The 19360-nt window shown below is 51.5% G+C and overlaps 1 long non-coding RNA gene across 1 annotated transcript; it reads right to left on the bottom strand.

The window, feature by feature from the left end:
• Positions 1 to 6189: 6189 nt before the first annotated feature.
• Positions 6190 to 17402, bottom strand: LOC125943249 (uncharacterized). The gene is made up of 3 exons (XR_007465692.1): positions 17301 to 17402; positions 7373 to 7408; positions 6190 to 6243 (listed from the first exon to the last, which is right to left on the bottom strand). It is a non-coding gene; the product is annotated as an uncharacterized LOC125943249 (long non-coding RNA).
• Positions 17403 to 19360: the final 1958 nt, after the last annotated feature.

The raw sequence follows: 19360 nt of genomic DNA, 5'->3' as shown, positions 1-19360 counted from the left end.
AATGCAGGCTAATGCTATTTATTTCTCTCAAAATAAAACACACAAACCAGAGCCTTTTATTAAGCGAAAATGCGACAAAAAAGTGTCCCTCAAACATCTCGTTTCTTCCTAGGTGCAACACAGCGTGACAAAAATTATTTCTCTCAAAATAAAACACGCACACCAGCCTTTTATTAAGCGAACATGCGACAATAAAAACATTTTGCCTCAACACATCTCGTTTCTTTCTAGGTGCAAGACAGCGGGACGAAGAATTAGCAAGATAATGCGCACCACAGCTTTAGGTGCACAACGGCTGATTTGACGAAACTTGAGTACGTGGGAAAAATAGACCACACTCGGGCGTCTGGACGGGTTTCGATCCGCGAGCGCTGGCAACTCGACTAACCGCGGTGGTAAGCGCAAGTGACGCCTTGAAAATTTTCTGTCTTCATGAGTCAGGCGCCCCAATCTTGCTCCACGTTTCAAGGCATCGCATTTGAAGCGAAGAACGACGCGCGCAGTAGCAGAAAACCACCACCCGCATACGGGCCTCCAAGCCTGTGACGGCAGGCGCCACTAAACGTCACCACGTACCAAACAATCACGAATGCTCCGGCAACCTTGTGGGTCTATTCCTACTCAAAATGCACCGCGCACGGGGCCCCTGAGAGAGGGAGGGGCGGCTTCAGAGGAGGTTGGCTTGCCGAGGCTAGCGAAATCACGTGACGCTCCCTCCTAGTATTTTTTCCCTCCATGGTCGCTCCCCGTGAAAGCGCACGTCCCTCGCGCGCTTTCACTCGCACATATATACAGAATACGGCGCGCCGCGACGATTTCATCGCCGTTGGACTTTATACGGAACCTCATGGCGACGGCGACGGTAGAAATACGCTTGTAGTGTCCGTATAATTGCTATCGCAATAAAAGTAACATGATCAGGTGGCCGTTACCGAGCAATGACGCGGATCGAAGCTAAGGCCACGGGCGCTCGCTTTTTATAAGTACACTAGGGCCACTGCTGGAAAGCTTTGAGTGCTGTTGGAAGGCTCTTCAATGGCCCTCCAGCGTATAACAATGAATAAAATGTTTACAATTGTTGCTAGTAATTTCAGTAAATCGAGAACGAGGTGGCATATATCTGCTTTCGTTAACTTTTAGGGCTATAATGTTCTGCAGTTGGGACGTGTCTGTGAAAATCAGGTTTATACTGCATTAAATATCTTCGTTCTGGGCGTAATCTTCTATCACGCGCGTGAGCTTGCTTGCCACGGATGTAGAGAAAGCATTGAGCACATACTCTGGCTTTAGTTGTGCAGACAGCGTGCAATGTAGTGGCACATCGTGGTGAACACGCGAATGGTAGTATATAGAATGAAAGCGCATAAAACCGGATGAGCGAAATGGACGGAAGATGCGTTGACTGTCCGTGGTAGAATTGAATTCTTCAGTGCGTACGAGTGTACACAGGCCTATTTTTCACTACTCAGTCACTAAGTGTGAAGCAACCAAGCAAAGAACGAAGCAGTGGGGGGTATAAAACGGTGCCAGATGTATTAGCAATGAAGTGCAAGAGAGGGCTAACTTGGGCTTGTGGGTACGTTCGTCCTGTCCTATGCACCGTTACTCTGTTTAGCTGTTCCATGCACGAGCCAATTAAAATTGGCAGTAGTATTCATAAGTACAGACATGGTGAGTTGGTGACTGGACGTTTTTCATTAAAAACAAAATGTACGATTGACGTCAAAGATAATTAGGAATTAGGTTCACGCGTGGCCAAAGGGACTAGGAGTAAGGCGATTTCATAAAACTTGGTGCTCTTCATAAAACCGAAGAGGCTCGAACGCTTCCAAGCAACTCTGCGAAAAACAAGGCCAAAGTTTATGTGGCAGGGCTACTGTAGCACGTCTCGCGAACCAAATTTTTGCAGACTAGCACTAGCTTTCTTAACCTTTATGGTACAGAATGAAGTAGTCCTTTTACCTTCCTTCGTTTTTAACCTGATTCATTTTCTCTTCGTCGCTCAGTGTCTATTTGGAGCCAGGTTCTACAGTGGCCCCGGTACGTTTGGACGGGTGGTCCCGTCACGAGCTCTGTGGCTACGAAACTTTTGGCGAAGACTGTACATGGTGCGCATGTCAACTGCGTAATCCTTATCTCAGCTACAAAGATAATAGCGAATTTTAGCTTGTCTGTAACCTCATTGCCCTTTGTGAAATAAGGGATTCCTGAGACAAAACCTGAGCAGCCGGGTTGGTGACACCGCCTGTTGGCACAGGGTCTGACCGGGAAGAACGCAGACCGTTTTTGCTGCAATAACTAACCGTATTCAACTTGGCTGGTAGCGCTGAGTTTCAGCAGCGCCCTAACAGCTTTTCTTTTCTCCTTTTTAATGCGAAAGCTCGCGAAAATCCGGCGTTGTAGTCGGTGGTGTGACCGAATGATGGTACCCAAAATGGCCAACGACAAAGGGTATAAACACGTCAGAAATACTCGGATTGGCGTCAAACTTCTCAGTGACGTTCCGAGAACCAAAGTAAAGTAATGCCTTTCAAAAAGCTATTTAAGATAAACTTCGGTCTGGGTAGGAATCGAACCCGTGCCTTCGGGGTGCAAGACGAGCACGGTTCCCTGACGCCACGGCGGCTCCGCGATTCTGGTTAACTACAGGTGAGCCTAGCGCGTGCGTCATTGCGCACGTCACGTCGCAGCCATCTGGCTGACTAAACGTGTGGCCTAGTGCGTCATTAGGCACGTGACGACACCGCCAATGGGTAGGAGGTGGCGCCACGTCATGAGTGTAAGAAGTGAGTATGTAAAATAAGAAGTTCACGAGCCATTCCACTCTGTCAAGTTGGATGACCAGCGAAGCTGTTTATGCACGACACAGATCTGACACATTTTTTAACAAAGGTACGAACATATCTATTGCCCTGATCGGTGGTCATTGTGACGATAAGTACGCACACCCGTTCGCGTATCACCTCTGTCATTAAATCTCTCCGTCATGTAAGTTGGACATACCCCCTTATTCAATGGCTTATACCCCCGTAAACGCGGCCTCCCCATTACGAAGACCGAAAAGAAGTGAATTTCTACGTTGGAATGATGAGCGGCAACGCAGCCAGCTGTGGAAGAAGATGACGAACGCTTAAGCAGTGGCCCGAGCGTGGTTGCGCAAAGGGGCGCCGACCCTTTCCCTTGGTTACCTTATACTACGTCATACTACGTCATACTACGTCACGCACTACGTCATACATTTACAGAGACACATCGTTTGAAACCGAGCTCCGGCGCGAGCAGCGATATGCGTTTGTTTATGTTGTTGGCTCTTTGATTCTCACCTTTTAGGCGAAAGTTTTTCCGAGTGCACAGCCTATAAATCCCGAATCCTAGCCGTAGACAGATTCGCTGTAAAACTATTAATGTCCACTTGAAAGCCGCTGAGCGGTCCTTCGAGTTACGGGACAGCGAGTGCGTTGCGACGCTCGGCGCGTTTTCATTTAGCCTTACCGAGGCGCAGTTAGAACGCAAGTGAGAGCTTGCGCGGAGAAAGAACGTGCAAAAAAAAAAACATTTCAGCAAAGGGTCTTCAATTCTTTCGCATTCCCACACGTCATCAACCTTTAAGTGTCTCTGCCGAATTTTTTTTTTTTTTTTTTACAGCGAAACTGTTTCTGCGGACGCGTCGGTTCGCTAAAGCCCACGTGACCTAGCGGGAGAGGACAGGAAAAGAAGAGCTCAACCCTATGAGAATGCTGTGAGAGGGTGCAGATGAAAAGGAGAACGGGGAGGGGGGTTTACGAAAGCCGCGCCATCCAATACTCGCGTTGGAGGGGGAGAGCGTGAGGCGTGCCCGCCAATGACGGTGTACGAAAAAGGTTGGTTAACGGAGGAGTGGGGTGTGAAAAGAGTTCGCATTAGCGTTGGTTGTATATACGGAGCTTTGGTCAAGGACTCTTGTCTGGGAACGTCATAGAAAAGCGTGAGGAACGCGCTAGGAACGCCGTCGCCTGTGCACGCCGATGCGTCCCATCCTCCGCAACGTGGTAGGAACGCCGTCGCCCGTGGACGCCGACACGTCCCATCCCCTTCAAGTAACGCCGTTCACAGCTTCGCTGTTCCACCATCTTTACGGAGTGGAAGGGGCTGTGATTTTTTAGATGGGAAACAGGTTATGGTCGGGGCTATGTCACTCCCTCCCTCCATCCGCCATGCGGCGTCCACACCCCTACTGCGCATGCGCATGCTCCTCCCCCTCTTCCTGTCTCATCTCCTCTCCTCTCCGACGCTCCTCTCCGGATTGCGCAACGAATGGCGACACCTGCGGCTCCACGCGCGATAATGCGAAGCAGCTTAGGTTAGAGACGCGACGGTAGGCGCCTCAGAGGCACCGGCAACAGTCACCAACGCCGCGCGCGTTCGGTGCGAACGCGGGCAAAACGCCGACGGTGTCGACAACAGTTCTGCGCGTTGCTGGCGCTGCTGCATGTCCAAGTTTATACAGCTGATAAAACTACCTTGAGTCGACCCCATGGCTGCTTCGCATACTACTCAGGGTTCCCCTACGGGAAGATGGTGTAATTTATTTAGCAAGAACACATATGCAAGAAGTGTGTCTAACGCGTTGTGGCTAGACAAAATGACACAAGATGTAGCTACTAGCCTTGTCGCGGTCTTCGGTAACCGGTAACACCTCCGGAAACCTGCTGTTACGTGTAGGATAACACCTTTACCGGCGAGCGTAAACACTCCAATTACGTCTTTTATTGCGATAGCAATTATATGGACACTCAAAAGCAGATTTCTGCCGTCGCCGTCGCCGTCGCCGTGAGGTTCCGTATGACAGTCAATGAAGATGAAATCGTCGCCGCACACCGAACGCTGTATGTGCGAGTGAAAGGGCGCGAGGGGCGCGCGCTTTCACGGAGAGTGAACGCACGGCGGAGAACAAACGCGCGTTCTGCGCCGTGCTTGCTTAAGGGCTGCAGAAGTAGGCGTCTCTTTCCTCCTTTACAATCACCATATATGTACAGCAAACGCGCCTTCTTCCGACGCGCGAGAGGCCATGGGGGAGGGGGGGGGGAGGGGGAGGGAAGGGAGGTGACGTTTAGCTGCGGCACCAAGTGCCTATTTATATCAGAGGCTCCGGCAACAGTCACCAACGCCGCACGCATTTTGAGCGAACGCGGGCAAAACGCCGACGGCGTCGACAACAGTTCTGCGTGTTGCCGGTGCTGCTGCATGTCCAAGTTTATACAGCTGATAAAGCTAATATCATTACTCCGTATAGCTCTCTACAAATTTGCTATCGCAATTGATGCTTCGCCTTTCAGGTGAAACTGCGACAACTTTTTATGGCACTTTGCTTCATAGCACGTTCATGTGATAATGTACAAGTTATTTCACAGACGAAGCGTATACAGGTGGGCTTACCTTCGTTCATATTGAACATGAATTGACCCGCTGAGTTTTTTGCAATATATCGGTTGGAAGTCTCGAGACCAGAAACAGCTGAAAAAATAACGACAAAAATGAATAACGGAGGATGGCATTTTGGAATACTTTTTTTCATCTCCTAATGCAAAACTTTACGTTAGCTAAAAAAAGACAAAACAATGCAATGGGTAACGTGAAAGCGTCGGCTAGGTTTGCACCGACGTCACATCCGGTCGCCGTGAGAAGCCTGTCGGCCATGCTGACGCGCCACTGCCGGGCCACTGCTTGCTTACCGCAGCCTCTGTCAGCTCGCATCGTGTTGGTTCGCGACCACTCGCAGCTTCAATATGGTTTTCTGCTCAGTCGTTGGCTGCTCCAACCGTAGCGACAGCTCCAGGCGAAAGAAGAAGCCTACTAACACGAACTTCTTTCGAATTCCGAGGATCGTGTGTGTGTGTGTGTGTGCGTGTGTGTGTGTGTGTGTGTGTGTGTGTGTGTGTGTGTGTGTGTGTGTGTGTGTGTGTGTGTGTGTGTGTGTGTGTGTGTGTGTGCGTGCGTGCGTGCGTGCGTGCGTGCGTGCGTGCGTGCGTGCGTGCGTGCGTGCGTGCGAGCGAGCGAGCGTTCGTGCGTGCGTGCGTGCAAAAAAAGTATCGCGTCTAAATATTGTAACTGTGCACACGATACCAGAAAATACACACCCAACCACTACCTCCCTCTCACCTTCGACGACTTCCGTTTGCTGCTGTATCATAATTCGATCTATGACTGTCAGGTACTCAAGGCCAGGAGGACAGACAACAGAGGTCGCTGGTTTCTGCATGTATCCTGTCAATGAAAACAGGGTTGAGCCGAAAGATTAACATAGGTTGAGAAAAGCTGCTCATCTAGATGCACATGTCGATTAAGCGTTTGCGTCAATTCCAATAAAATCACAATAATTTGCAATTATTTCCCGTTTCACACAATTTGGGCAGCTACGCGTCAGAGCAAGGGGTCGTGCTGAGATGATTATGTGCTCGCCGAAAGATGAAACAAGCTATAGCATTTTAGTCAGGCTTCGTGTGCGACGCATGGTAATGCCAGGGCGAATGCGCGAGGGATTTCTACTTGCCCCCAACGTCTATAATAAAATGATCTAAACACGATGTGAGTAATGTGCTTGATTGAAGAATAAGAAGCCGACAAATTTCTATACGACAGGGTTTTCGAGGTAAATCTTGCATCTGTGCTTACGCCTTGTGAAGCAGCACAAGCATAGGCCAGCCGGCTAAGCGAATACTCACTCACCAACACTCACCAATATTTCCTCAGGCTATGTACTCACTCGCACTCATGCGTGCTCATACTCGTCAACACAATCTCACAATCCTAGGCACTACCATTCACATTTACAAACACCCCCTCTCACTGCTATTCGCGTCCACTGGCACTCACCGGCACTCATTAAGATATACTCACAATCGCCCACAGTCACACGCGTTCCCACTCAGATCCCCTGAAATTCACCGCCCCTGAATTTCGTTCGTAGTCCCGTTAACCGGTACTCAATTCTATTCATATTCACGTCCACTCATGCTCGCCAGCACTTACTCCCGTTTAAACTCACGTCACTCACACCCTTCGTAACTCGCTAAAGCTCTATCACAAATGAGCGTGGAGCTACTCATTAAATAGTATGCCGACCTATGAGCACAAGCCACATATTTAGTAAAGAGACTGCTGCGTAAGTAATGTTGGCAACAGTGCTACACAACAGCAGCTCCTCAATTGATGCTGCTACCACCTATAAAGGGTAAAATTGGGCACCCGCATTCTTTCAAGATCGTTTGTTTTCCTTTGTGAAATGGCCGGACAATTACGAAGGGCAAACAAGGACGCAAATTCAGGAGCGAGAACTTCTCCAGTGGCTTGTGATGCGAAATAAAATGTGATTCGTGGTAGCTCGGTCACTGACCTGGTGGAAGAGGAGGCGCAGCTGACCCGGCTGCGGCTGTAAAGAATCAACAGCGCACATTAACCGATTTAGTAGTTGTGTAATAGAGAATAGCTCAGTGAAAATACCTGACTAATGAACGCGCCTTCAACGCTTAGATGGAATGGCATGTTTAGCGATTGTTCAGGCATAGTTTGTTTCGACTGACGCCGGACAAGAGCAACTGGAGAAACTTCATGAGGCTATGTATCTATGTACAGCGAAACTTTGTGTAAGTGCATGAAGAGTCGAAACACAAGTGCACACACGCACACAAACACACACGCGCGTGTTGACATGTGTCGCCCCGTGCCAAAAAGCATTACGATTGGCGTATGACAGCCCGTTCAAAAGGATTAACGGAGGATGTCTCCCAACTTGCTATGGTTGTCTCGGGCGGTCCTCAATCTGGCGGGCGAGTCGCAGTTGTTAATGGCCCCCTTTGTGTGCATGCGCCCAGGAGGCGAAGAGGTCCACTTTCCCCGAACTGTGTACCCTCAGGAGCTTCGAGTCGCAGTGATTACCCATGGCAGTTTTAGAATGAACTGAATAAGTTGCTAGACGGGTCTCCCTTTTATAAATACAACCGTGGTGACGTCACTAAGTATATACAGTTAAACCTGCTTATAACGAACCTTCATATAACGAATTCCTGGATATAACGAAGTTTTTCTATTCCCGGCCGTTACTCCATAGAAGCACATGTATTTGAGACCTCTACGTAACGAAGTGGCAGCGGGAGACTTCCTCGATATAACGAATTTTCCCATCCGACAACCTAGACATTTCGCCCCCAAATTTTGTCATTTTTGCGCGAGCAGCAACCGGAAGCACCTTCTCCGCTGCGACGGAATGCGAAGCGAGCGCACATGTGCGTGCGTGCGTGTGCGAGGGGGGCCTGCACCCTCGACCCGGCGATCTTGCCCTCCATTCAAACCTGATCCTGCCGGTTGCTGCAGCTGGTCTAGCCCGCCAAGCCGGCACTCTCTCCTTTTCCAATTGATGTTGCCGACGCGCTGGTACACGCTGTGACACATCGCACTAGATGAGCGCGGAGACGCGCTCTCAAACGCTGGCGGCGTGTGGAAGCGCCGCTGGAGAAGCGAGCGAAGTGACCTTCGTGCTGTTGTCTATCGCTTCAACGCAAACTGAGCGCCGAGAACACACGGCCCGCACAAAGCTACGAGCCGCCGACGCTTCTACACTAAAATCCCTATATAAGAAAAGTACCGCCATCCTTTGATAAACGCCGCTTCTCTCTCCTGTATCTCCGATTGGACGATGATAGCGCGCGCTTTTCACTTCTTTATATTTTCTTTTTTTCCGCCTCAGAGCCATGTTGAAAGTCCTCTGCACAGCCGCAGTCGCCGGCGGCGGCGGCGGCTCGTGCCCGGCCTGAAAGCTTCACCGTGGACTTTCTAGGTGCGCCACCGTCGACTTGACTTTCGCAAGCAAAAAGTAAAGAAAAAAGCAAGCGCTTTAGGAGAGGAGGCGGCAGAGGAAAGAGTAGATGGCGGTACTTTTCTTATATAGGGACTTTAATCTACATTGCTAGATTCTGCCACAACGCAGATCGCTTTCAAGATACGGCCCGTGCGACCTTCCGCGCAGTACGCAGTTGATGCCAGAGTACAGTACAACGCCGCCCCGCTATCCCTCCCCCCTCGCTCCCTCGCCGGTGCCTCGAGCGCAACGGAAGAAAGCGCGCTTCCTCTCTGCTTTTCTTCCGCGCGCGAGATTTAGGGTACGGCCACGTTAGCGGCAAAAACACGCGGCAAACACGCGCGGCAACGTGTCATGCCGCGCGCGGCAAAAGCGGCAGGAATCGGGGGTTTTACGGGTTGCCGCGCGAAATAGGTTCGAGACCCATTTCTGCGGCAAATGCCGCGTGCCGCGAGATGAAGAACCAATCAAGAGCGACGAGGGTGACGTCACGGAGCCATCACAACCGGACCGCCGCCGGTCCGCGCCGGGTTTTCAATCGACGATCGTCGTCTCTCGCATGAAACAACGAGCGCTCGCGGTGTTGCTCGCTCGTTCGGAGAGCGCAGGAGATCTTATCGCGCTGCCGCGCGGCGAGACGCGCTTGCCACGGTGGCCTCGCGGCAAGGCGCTGACTTGCCGCCCGCGGCATGACGCGCGCGTTTTTTGCCGCTAGCGTGGCCGTACCCTTGCGGTCGTCGGCTCCTCTCGCACGTTTTCACTCGCACATACAGCATACGGCGCGCGGCGACTGCGTTATCGCCCTTGGACTTTATACGAGCCTCGAGAAGTAGTCCTGAAGGTTTAATAAACGTAGAGCGGCTGGCTCTTGGAAGACGCGACCGTCGGGGCTGGCTCGAGCAGAGAAGGAGCGCGCGGTCTTCTTTCTTCTCTTGGGCTCGACCCACTCTTGCCCTCGACCCACTACCTACAGGTGGCAATATCCCCCCTCCCGAACAAAAGCATCGCCTCGATGCTAAAAAAAAAAATAGGCTTAGAAGACAAAGAAGAGGAATGCAGGCAAAGCGAAAGTACACAAAAAAAATGTAGCCGTCACGCCGGCACAGTCAATGAACGAAGAAGCAAGCTCCCAAAGATAAATGAAAAGTAGAAACAAAGAAGGGAATGAGAGAAAAAAATTAAAACAAGAAAAATTACGGACGCGCAATGTACGGCTTCATGCGCACAACATGAACTATGTCTGAGGTCGGTTGTCTTTGTGTCCTACTCCGTGTCTGCGATGTTGTGTCTGGAACAACTTCGTAGTTTACGTCACTGACGCGGCGGAGCACTTTATACGGACCGAAATACCGGCTCAGAAGCTTTTCACAGAGGCCACGACGGCGAACGGGGGTCCACACCCAAACTTGGTCTCCGGGGTTGTAGGACACGTCCCTGTGGCGGATGTTGTAGCGTCGTGCGTCTGCCTGCTGCTGCTGGCCGATATGCAGCCGCGCGAGCTGCCGAGCTTCCTCAGCACGCTCTGCAAATTCCTCGGCGTCAGTTGTCAATTGGTCAGCGTCTTGACACGGCAGCATAGCGTCGAGCATCGTCTGGACTTCGCGACCGTAGAGAAGGCGAAAGGGCGTGAAGCGCGTCGTCTCTTGCACGGCGGTGTTATACGCGAAGGTCACGTAAGGCAAGATCCGATCCCATGTTTTGTGTTGAACGTCGATGTACATTGCGAGCATGTCTGTGACAGTCTTATTCAGTCGCTCGGTAAGTCCGTTGGTCTGCGGATGGTACGCGGTCGTCTTGCGATGCCTGGTGTTGCTCAATTCAAAAACTTCGTCCATAAGCTGCGCTGTGAAAGCTGTCCCTCTGTCGGTTATTACAGTGGAGGGAGCACCGTGACGCAAGACGATGTGGCGGATGAAGAACTGCGCTACCTCTGAGGCCGTGGCTCGTGGGATCGCCTGCGTCTCAGCATAGCGTGTTAAATAATCAGTCGCGACGATCACCCATTTGTTACCGTCGGCCGAGAGAGGAAACGGTCCGAGAATGTCCATGCCGACTTGGTCGAAAGGCGTGTGAGGTGCTTCAATTGGCTGAAGTAAGCCAGCCGGTTTAACGGATGGTGTCTTGCGGCGCTGGCATTCACGGCAGCCTTTAACGTACTGTTTGACGCTTGCTGAAAGCCCGGGCCAATAGTACATTTCGCTTACTCTAGCGAGTGTTCGTGAAAAGCCTAAATGACCAGATGTCGGTTCGTCATGGCAAGCGAAGAGGATGTCGTCGCGCATGTCCCTTGGAACCACCAGGAGGTAAGCACGGCTGGTCGAACGAGCATTCTTCTTATAAAGCACGTTGTCTCGCAGACAGAAGGACGTCAGCGAGCGGGACAGATGGCGTGGTATGGTTGTGTCGCGGCCCTCTAAATGATCGATGATCGGTCTAATCTCAGCGTCGTCACGCTGCCGTCTGCTCAAGTCCGACGAACTAATGGCGCCCAGGAAGCCGTCATCATCCTCTGTTTCCTGACTGGCAGGATCAGTGGGTGCGCGGGACAGCGTGTCAGCGTCTTCATGCTTACGGCCACACTTATAAACGATGGTGATGTCAAATTCCTGTAGCCGCAAGCTCCACCGTGCCAGTCGTCCTGAAGGGTCGCGCATGCTTGCCAACCAACAGAGGGCATGGTGGTCCGTCACTACTTTGAAGGGACGACCATAGAGATAGGGGCGAAACTTGATGATCGCCCACACGACCGCAAGGCACTCTTTCTCCGTAGTCGAATAATTCGCCTCGGCACGGGACAGAGAGCGGCTGGCATACGCTATAACTCTTTCCACTCCATCTTGAAGCTGGACGAGCACTGCGCCAAGGCCAATGCTGCTGGCGTCGGTATGCACCTCAGTATCAGCATCATCGTCAAAATGTGCAAGAACGGGTGCTGACTGCAGGCGCTGTCGTAATTCAACAAAAGCCGCCTGTTGCTCATCATGCCACACAAATGGCGTATCGTCCCTCGTAAGGCGTGTCAGGGGTTCCGCTATCTTCGAAAAGCCTTTAATAAACCGGCGATAGTAGGCGCACAAACCCAGGAAGCGCCGGACGGCCTTCTTATCGGCAGGAGCTGGAAACGCGGCCACAGCGGCAAGCTTGTCGGGATCGGGTCGGACCCCTTTGGCGCTTACTACATGCCCGAGGAACTTGAGCTCTTCGTAACCAAAGTGACACTTTTCGGGCTTAAGTGTGAGGTCTGCCGATCGGATGGCTTCTAGCACACTCCGTAGGCGGTGAAGATGTTGCTCGAACGTTTCAGAGAAGATGACCACATCATCCAGGTACACAAGACAGGTCTGCCACTTCAGTCCAGTAAGGACAGTGTCCATCATTCGCTGGAAAGTAGCCGGGGCTGAACACAAGCCAAAAGGAAGCACTCGAAATTCATAGAGCCCATCTGGAGTCACAAAGGCTGTTTTCTCGCGGTCGCGTTCGTCTACCTCGATTTGCCAGTACCCGCTTTTTAAATCGAGAGAAGAAAAATAGTGGGCACGCCGTAGTCTATCTAACGAGTCGTCGATACGCGGCAGCGGGTACACGTCATTTTTAGTCACGTTGTTGAGCTTGCGGTAGTCGACACAGAAGCGTAGCGCTCCGTCTTTCTTTTTGACAAGAACGACCGGAGACGACCACCGGCTGTTAAAAGGTTCGATGACGCCATCGTCAAGCATCTCGCGGACTTGCGTACGTATGGCTTCGCGTTCTTTTGCCGACACGCGGTAAGGCTGCTGGTGTATCGGGCGTGCGTCTTCGTACGTGATGATCCTGTGTTTAGTGATCGAAGTCTGGCGTACCTTGGAAGAATGTGCGAAGCAGGTCCTGAATTCAAGCAAGAGCTTGCGCAGTGCTGTCTGGCTATCGGTGGACAGTTCAGAATTGATGTCGAGATGGCCCAGAGACGTGTCTGCTGTCTCCACTACTTCTGACGTGAAGCAGTTGTTAACGTTTGCTACTGTGTCAGCAAACGCTAACGAAGTGCCGCGGAACAGGTGTCGGTGCTCGTAGCTAAAGTTGGTAACAAGCAATTGCGAATGACCAGCGCGAATCTGTATAACACTTCGAGGCACACAAACACCTTGCTTCAGTAGGTGTTCCAAGTTACTTTCGGCCACCACTTCGCCATCGCGTAAGCCACAGCATGTAACGTCGACGAGGACACTGGCTCGTGGAGGAAGCGTGACACTGTCTGCCGAAACACGAAGTACGTCGTCGCGCCGTTGGCCGTCTTCCACGTCGATTGCTCGTGCGGCAGAGAAAGTGATACGACGCTCTTGCAGATCGATAATCGCGCCGTACTCCTGCAGGAAGTCAACCCCAAGAATAACGTCGCGGGAGCATTCGCGTAAGACAAGGCAGCTCGCAACGAATGTAGATCCTTGAATCTCAACTCTAGTCGTGCAGGCGCCCAGCGGAGTAACGACGTGGCCGCCAGCCGTCCGAATCTGTGAGTTATGCCAGGGCGTGATCACTTTCTTCAGCTGCGTTGCTATTTTCCTGCTTAGTATGGTGTAGTCTGCGCCGGTGTCCACTAAAGCACTCACGGCATAACCGTCAATGGTCACTGGTATATCGAGCGAAAGCCGGTCGTCTCGTTCAGCTGCAGGTGATGGCGGATCGGTATGTTTCCGTAACTGCGTCCGTCGGAGGTCTTCAGCGCTTCGACCGTCAGCGACCTCGCCCCCAAAGATCGCCTCAGTTAGTTTTCCCGGCGGGGACTGGTCGACCGCTCGGGAGAATAGCGCTGGGGCGGAGGTGAAAATCGTCTGGGCGACGGCGATCGCGACTGCCGCCTGGCAGGCGGTGGCAAGCGCTGCTGAGAGAGGTAGTCCTCAATGTCCCTGGGTCGCTGGCCGTATCGGGGTGGCGGCGAGTATGCGGAAAAGCCGCGAATCCCAAGGCGCCGGTATGGGCACTGGCGGTACAGGTGGTCAGCTTCACCGCAGTGGAAGCACAGAGGCCGATGATCGGGTGTGCGCCAAACATCCGACTTCCGAGGGGGCGGGCGTCTGTCGTCGACGTAGCGAACCGCTTGCTCCGAATGGTGAGCAAATGGAGCGGCATGAACAACCGGCAGCGGTGTATACCCAGCGTCGTAGTACGACATCGGCTGCGCCGACTGAATTGACACCGTAGGAGGAGCACGAACGAACCGCGGCAGAGAGGGAGAAGGACGCTTCAGGGCTTCCGCGTAGGTCGCACGCGGATATTCAACAGGTACTGCCGCAGCGTTAGCAGGAGGCGAGGTGTCACGGAGCGCCTGGTGCACTTCGTCCTTGATAATGCTCGCTATGGAGCTTACCGTAGGGTGTGGTGTTACGGCGGCCTTTTGCAACTCTTCACGCACGACAGAGCGGATGAGTTCTCGCAGACAGTCACCGTTGCTTCCTATGGCCGTGAAAATGTCAGCAGCAGACATGCTGTTCGCTTGCCGCTCATACATGTTCGAGCGATGCAGAAGCATCTTTTCCATAGTCACGGCCTCGGACAAGAACTCCGCGACCGTCTGCGGAGGGCTCCGTACGAGGCCAGCGAAGAGTTGCTCCTTGACCCCGCGCATCAGATGACGTAACTTCTTCTCCTCCGTCATTCTTGGATCGGCCCGTCGGAAGAGGCGCGTCATGTCTTCGACGTAAGTGGTCACAGTTTCATTTGGCAACTGGACGCGGGCCTGAATCGCACGTTCCGCTCGTTCGTGGCGATCAGGACTGGTGTATGTCTCCAAAAGTTGACGACAAAACTCGCGCCACGACGTCAGTTGCCCCTCGCGGTTCTGAAACCACGTACGCGCGCCATCCTCCAGGTAGAAGTAGACGTGTCGGAGTTTCTCCGTGTCGTTCCATTCGTTCACGGAGGCCACGCGCTCGTATTCGACCATCCAGTCTTCGACGTCTTCGAACACTGTGCCATGAAACGTCTTCGGAATCCGTGGGCTCTCAAGTGTGTAACGGTTCGACATCGTGCTTCCCGTACCGGTTGGGGCGGTTTGAAGAGAAGCGCTGGTCATACCGGTTGATGTGGTGGGAACTGTAGCGTTGACGACTTCTGGAGACAGTCCCCTGATCCTGCGGCTGGCCCGATGCACGGGAGTGTCGACAGGCACTGGATTCGTAGCGCGGATCCTTGGAGGGGTCTGCAACATCCGTGAAGACGCTTACCCAGCACCTCCACCAGTTTGTCACGAGCCTCGAGAAGTAGTCCTGAAGGTTTAATAAACGTAGAGCGGCTGGCTCTTGGAAGACGCGACCGTCGGGGCTGGCTCGAGCAGAGAAGGAGCGCGCGGTCTTCTTTCTTCTCTTGGGCTCGACCCACTCTTGCCCTCGACCCACTACCTACAGGTGGCAATATCAATGAGCCAAAACCAATTTTAGGGCCACAACGCGTCATAGACACCATCTTTATAGCAAACACGGATCTCAAGGGCCATACTTTTGCTGGCGGACACCGAAAATACGTCATAGTTGTCGCCCCCGGCACTTTGAGCGGCCAATGTCATCGTCAAGCCACCAAGGCAAGCGACATGAAAAGTCAAAATGGCCGCTCGGACCGGCGCGGGGTGGTAGTTCGCAACGTATGATGCGGGAACGGTCCCACAGTTGCGACGCAACAGCGAGGTTACCAATGCATTGGGTTCTATGGGAGCTGTGCCGGGACCGGCCGAAAACGACGTAACAGCCGGGAAAACGCAGCCCCCGGGAACGTAACAGCTGGGTTCTAGTGTAACACTGTACGACGCTACGACGCCATCGTGACGCTCGCTCTTCGTTTCCGATGCCTCGCGCTTGTGCGAAACGACACGCGTCCACGCATCCGGTACCTGGTGTGACATTCCAAGGATGAGTGCTTCGACGAAAACGGAAAACGGGTGCGCGTTACAATTGAGGGCGCGTTAGAATCGAGTAAATACGGTAAGCGTTTTGTTTCGAATTTTCGTGCCGAACCTGCATATAACGAAATCCTCTGTATAACAAATTTTTTCGGGACTTTGTCAATGTCGTTATATCCAGGTTTAACTATATATATATATATATATATATATATATATATATATATATATATATATATATATATATATATATATATATATTGTGAGACGTCGACCGATGCGATGCCTTTATTTCCGAGCAGTCGGCCGAAGCAGAGACGAAGCACCACACGAGACAAAAGATGACGATCAGTCGTATGTACAGATGACGACGACGATATGCACAAATAGCGCTCACACAAGATGATGACTCGTTTGTACAGATGACGACGACGATATGCGCAAAATGCGCTCGCAATATATATATATATATATATATATATATATATATATATATATATATATATATATATATATATATAGTAACTGGACTTTTCAATGGGCCAACCCTCTTTAGAAAAATGAGAAGCACAACTAAACCTAAGATAACCGCGAACTTGTGCTTCTCATTTCTCTCTCTCTCTCTCTATATATATATATATATATATATTGATTGCAACGAAAGATATGCCGTTGCCCTTCAATTTTTCACCTCGAGTTTTATGTTTACGCCACGAAATTTTCCGACCAACGAGAGGTATACAGCTTCGCTGTACAATTGGCCTATAGGCTCATTCGAATAGTGCCAAAAGTGAGCCGAAGCAAATCGGATATCAAATAGTTTTCGAATATTGAATAGCCGTTATCGCAATTATTGTAAAACGATGTTCAAATCCTAGTAATCTTAAAATTAGCAAGTTGCTGTCATTACATAGTACGTTATGAAGCATTGTTTATTAAAAGTACAAATGGAGCATGAGCAGCAAACAAGTTGTTTCTTCGCATGCACAGAACTCTTCAGGAAGCGCGACTGATCAGTGTAGAGTATGGCTACGTAAGTGGCGTAGCCTGCCCCAGGGCGCAATGCCTCATGTTTTATATATGTCAAGTGCCCTCGGGGGTGAAAATTTACCCTACTCAATTGCTCCAATTTTATGTTTAGTTTTGTGCAGTTGACGTTTCGAAACAGTCGAAAAGTATTTGAAAAATATTCGCCTTTACGAATTGCGACAAATCTATTCGAAGACCGAATCAAATAGGACACTATTCAATTCGATATCCATATGTTTATGATATACGCGCACCCCCATCTAAGATAACCAGGGGGACTAAACCAAGCAGGGGTAGGATGCCTCCCCTAAACCAAGTCCACCCCACGCTCACTGAGCCAAGTACTGCATTGAGTGATTGATAACGTTTACCCAGAAATGCTACACCTCGCCATTCGCTTAAACGTTTTGAAAGTGCTCATGCCTGTCGTCCAACCCAAGCACAATGGTTAGTCGAACACGCACACTCGGTTCCGAAAACGACCAGCGGCTATAGAGTGGCATGATTCGGCGCTGCTCGAACAAAGCCCGTCGTGCGGTTTTCCTTCAATTTTCATGCATGCCAGCGTACCTCCTTGTGGCATGGCGTTGCCCTTTAGTCCCTGGTTCACGGCGTGACCGGCGAATTTGGTTTGGTTTCCCTTTGCTGGTGAATCATGGCATGGGGGCAGATGTCCTCCGCTGACGCTAGCGACACCTGGATTCTTGCTAGCTTGCTTGCTTCCGTCTGTCCATGGCGCATACCCACCACGTAGGATTGGCCAAGAAGCCGGCGCTTAAACGGGTGGGGCGGGGGGAGAGAGAAAGAATAAAACATTTATTAGTGAAAATTAATAGCCGTTTTGTGGTCGGACCTCCTAGTCCGGAAGGCCATTGGCTTTTGCCGCCGTCCGGGCTCGGTTGACCAGGGCTTGTTGCTGTTCTGGGTCCGAGCTGGACAGGGTCGCCTCCCACTCGACTATCGTCGCTTGGCCGATATTTGCGGATTCTGTTGGCACGCCCAGACCATGTGGTATAACGTGGCCGTCTGGGGACAGAATTTGCATTGCGGATTGTACGTCATAGAATCTATCTTTGATAATACATAAGGATTTGGAAATGGCAATGTTTGTAAGCGTCTCCATGCTACCTGCGTTGCCTTATCTAATTTGGGATCAGGTGGGGGTAAAGTGCGTCTACTCAGCCGTAGGTGTTGTAGGATCTCAGAATATGAAAGAAGGGGCTGAGGATCGTCCTGGTCAGCGAGAAGTTGTGCTGTGGAGGAATCGGCGGAGCCCCGGTGTAGAAGTTCTCGGGCGGAGGCATGAGCAATCTCATTGCCTCGAACTCCTGCGTGCCCTGGTACCCACAACAGCTGTTTCCACTGACCCTCTTGACGATTGGCCGCAGCCTGTTGCAGTATTGAGTGTGCGAGGTGGCCGACTTGACCACTTGCGAAATTGCGATACGCCGCCTGGGAATCCGTGAGGACAAAGGTGGCTCTTGGATTACGCATGGCTAAGGCTATACCGGCCTCTTCCATGGCTGTGATGTCTATTCCGGTGGCCGAGATGCAGTCTACCACCTGTCCCCTGTGTACAACGGTTGCCGTGGAGCGGTTGCGCAGGGGTCCGGCGGCATCTACAAAGAAGGCACCTGCGTGATCCGAATACTTGTCGTAGGCTTTGGCTCTGGCAGCTCTCCTGTTTTCGTGGTGGACGGGGTGAATATTACGTGGCAACGGGCGAGTGATGATATCCTGCTGCCATTCTGGCGGTAGTGATCGCTTGCTGGCGACCTGAGTGGGTGGATTGATGCCCAGTGCTTCTAGCGTGGTGCGACCTGCTTTGGTGCGTGCGAGCCGAATGACTTGGTTCATGTTCAGCGTCAGAGCATGGAAAAGCTCTGACGCTGTATTATAGATGCCCATTTCAAGGAGCCTGTCATTCGTGGCCCATGGTGGTAGAGTGAGGGCTTTCCGAAATGTACGTCGGAGTAGACGGTCCAGTTTGAGTTCGTCCTTTTTGAGAACGCGCATGTACGGGAAGCTGTAAGTAACACGACTGATCACAAAAGCCTGTACGAGACGCAGTATGTCCGTTTCTTTAATGCCACGGTGTCGATTGGCAATTCTGGATATCATTCGGGAGATATTGGTGCAGGTAGTGCGGAGCTTTTGAATTGCTGCGTTGTTGTTGCCCTGATTATTAATGTATGCTCCCAGGACGCGGATAGTGTCCACTTCCTTGACCGGGGATTGATGGAGTTGGATATTCAACGGAATTTGGTTGCCACGCTTCCTAAATACCAGGAGTTCTGATTTAGTAGAGGAGCATAGAAGTCCGCAAGCGAGGCCGATGCGCTCTACAGTATCCGCTGCCCGTTGGAGTGCTTCTTCCATCTGTCTCATGCTGCCAGTGTTGGTCCATATAGTGATATCATTTGCGTATAGAGCGTGCTTGATTTCGGGTATCTCGTTGAGTGCCCTAGGCAGGTCCAGCAGTGCTATATTAAACAGCAGTGGCGGGGGGAGAAAACTTGAGGGAAGAAGTGTTGTGAGGGAACAGTTTAAATTATCCAATGAAACAAACTAGTATTAGAGACATTTCTTTTTCTTATAAGAAAACGTGTGCTTTTGAGAGGCGAGCAAGC

Source organism: Dermacentor silvarum, chromosome 2 (genome assembly GCF_013339745.2).
Source record: "Dermacentor silvarum isolate Dsil-2018 chromosome 2, BIME_Dsil_1.4, whole genome shotgun sequence".
NCBI lineage: Eukaryota > Metazoa > Arthropoda > Arachnida > Ixodida > Ixodidae > Dermacentor > Dermacentor silvarum.
Note: the sequence above shows the minus strand (reverse complement) of the source record. Positions and strands in the feature narration are given on the sequence as shown.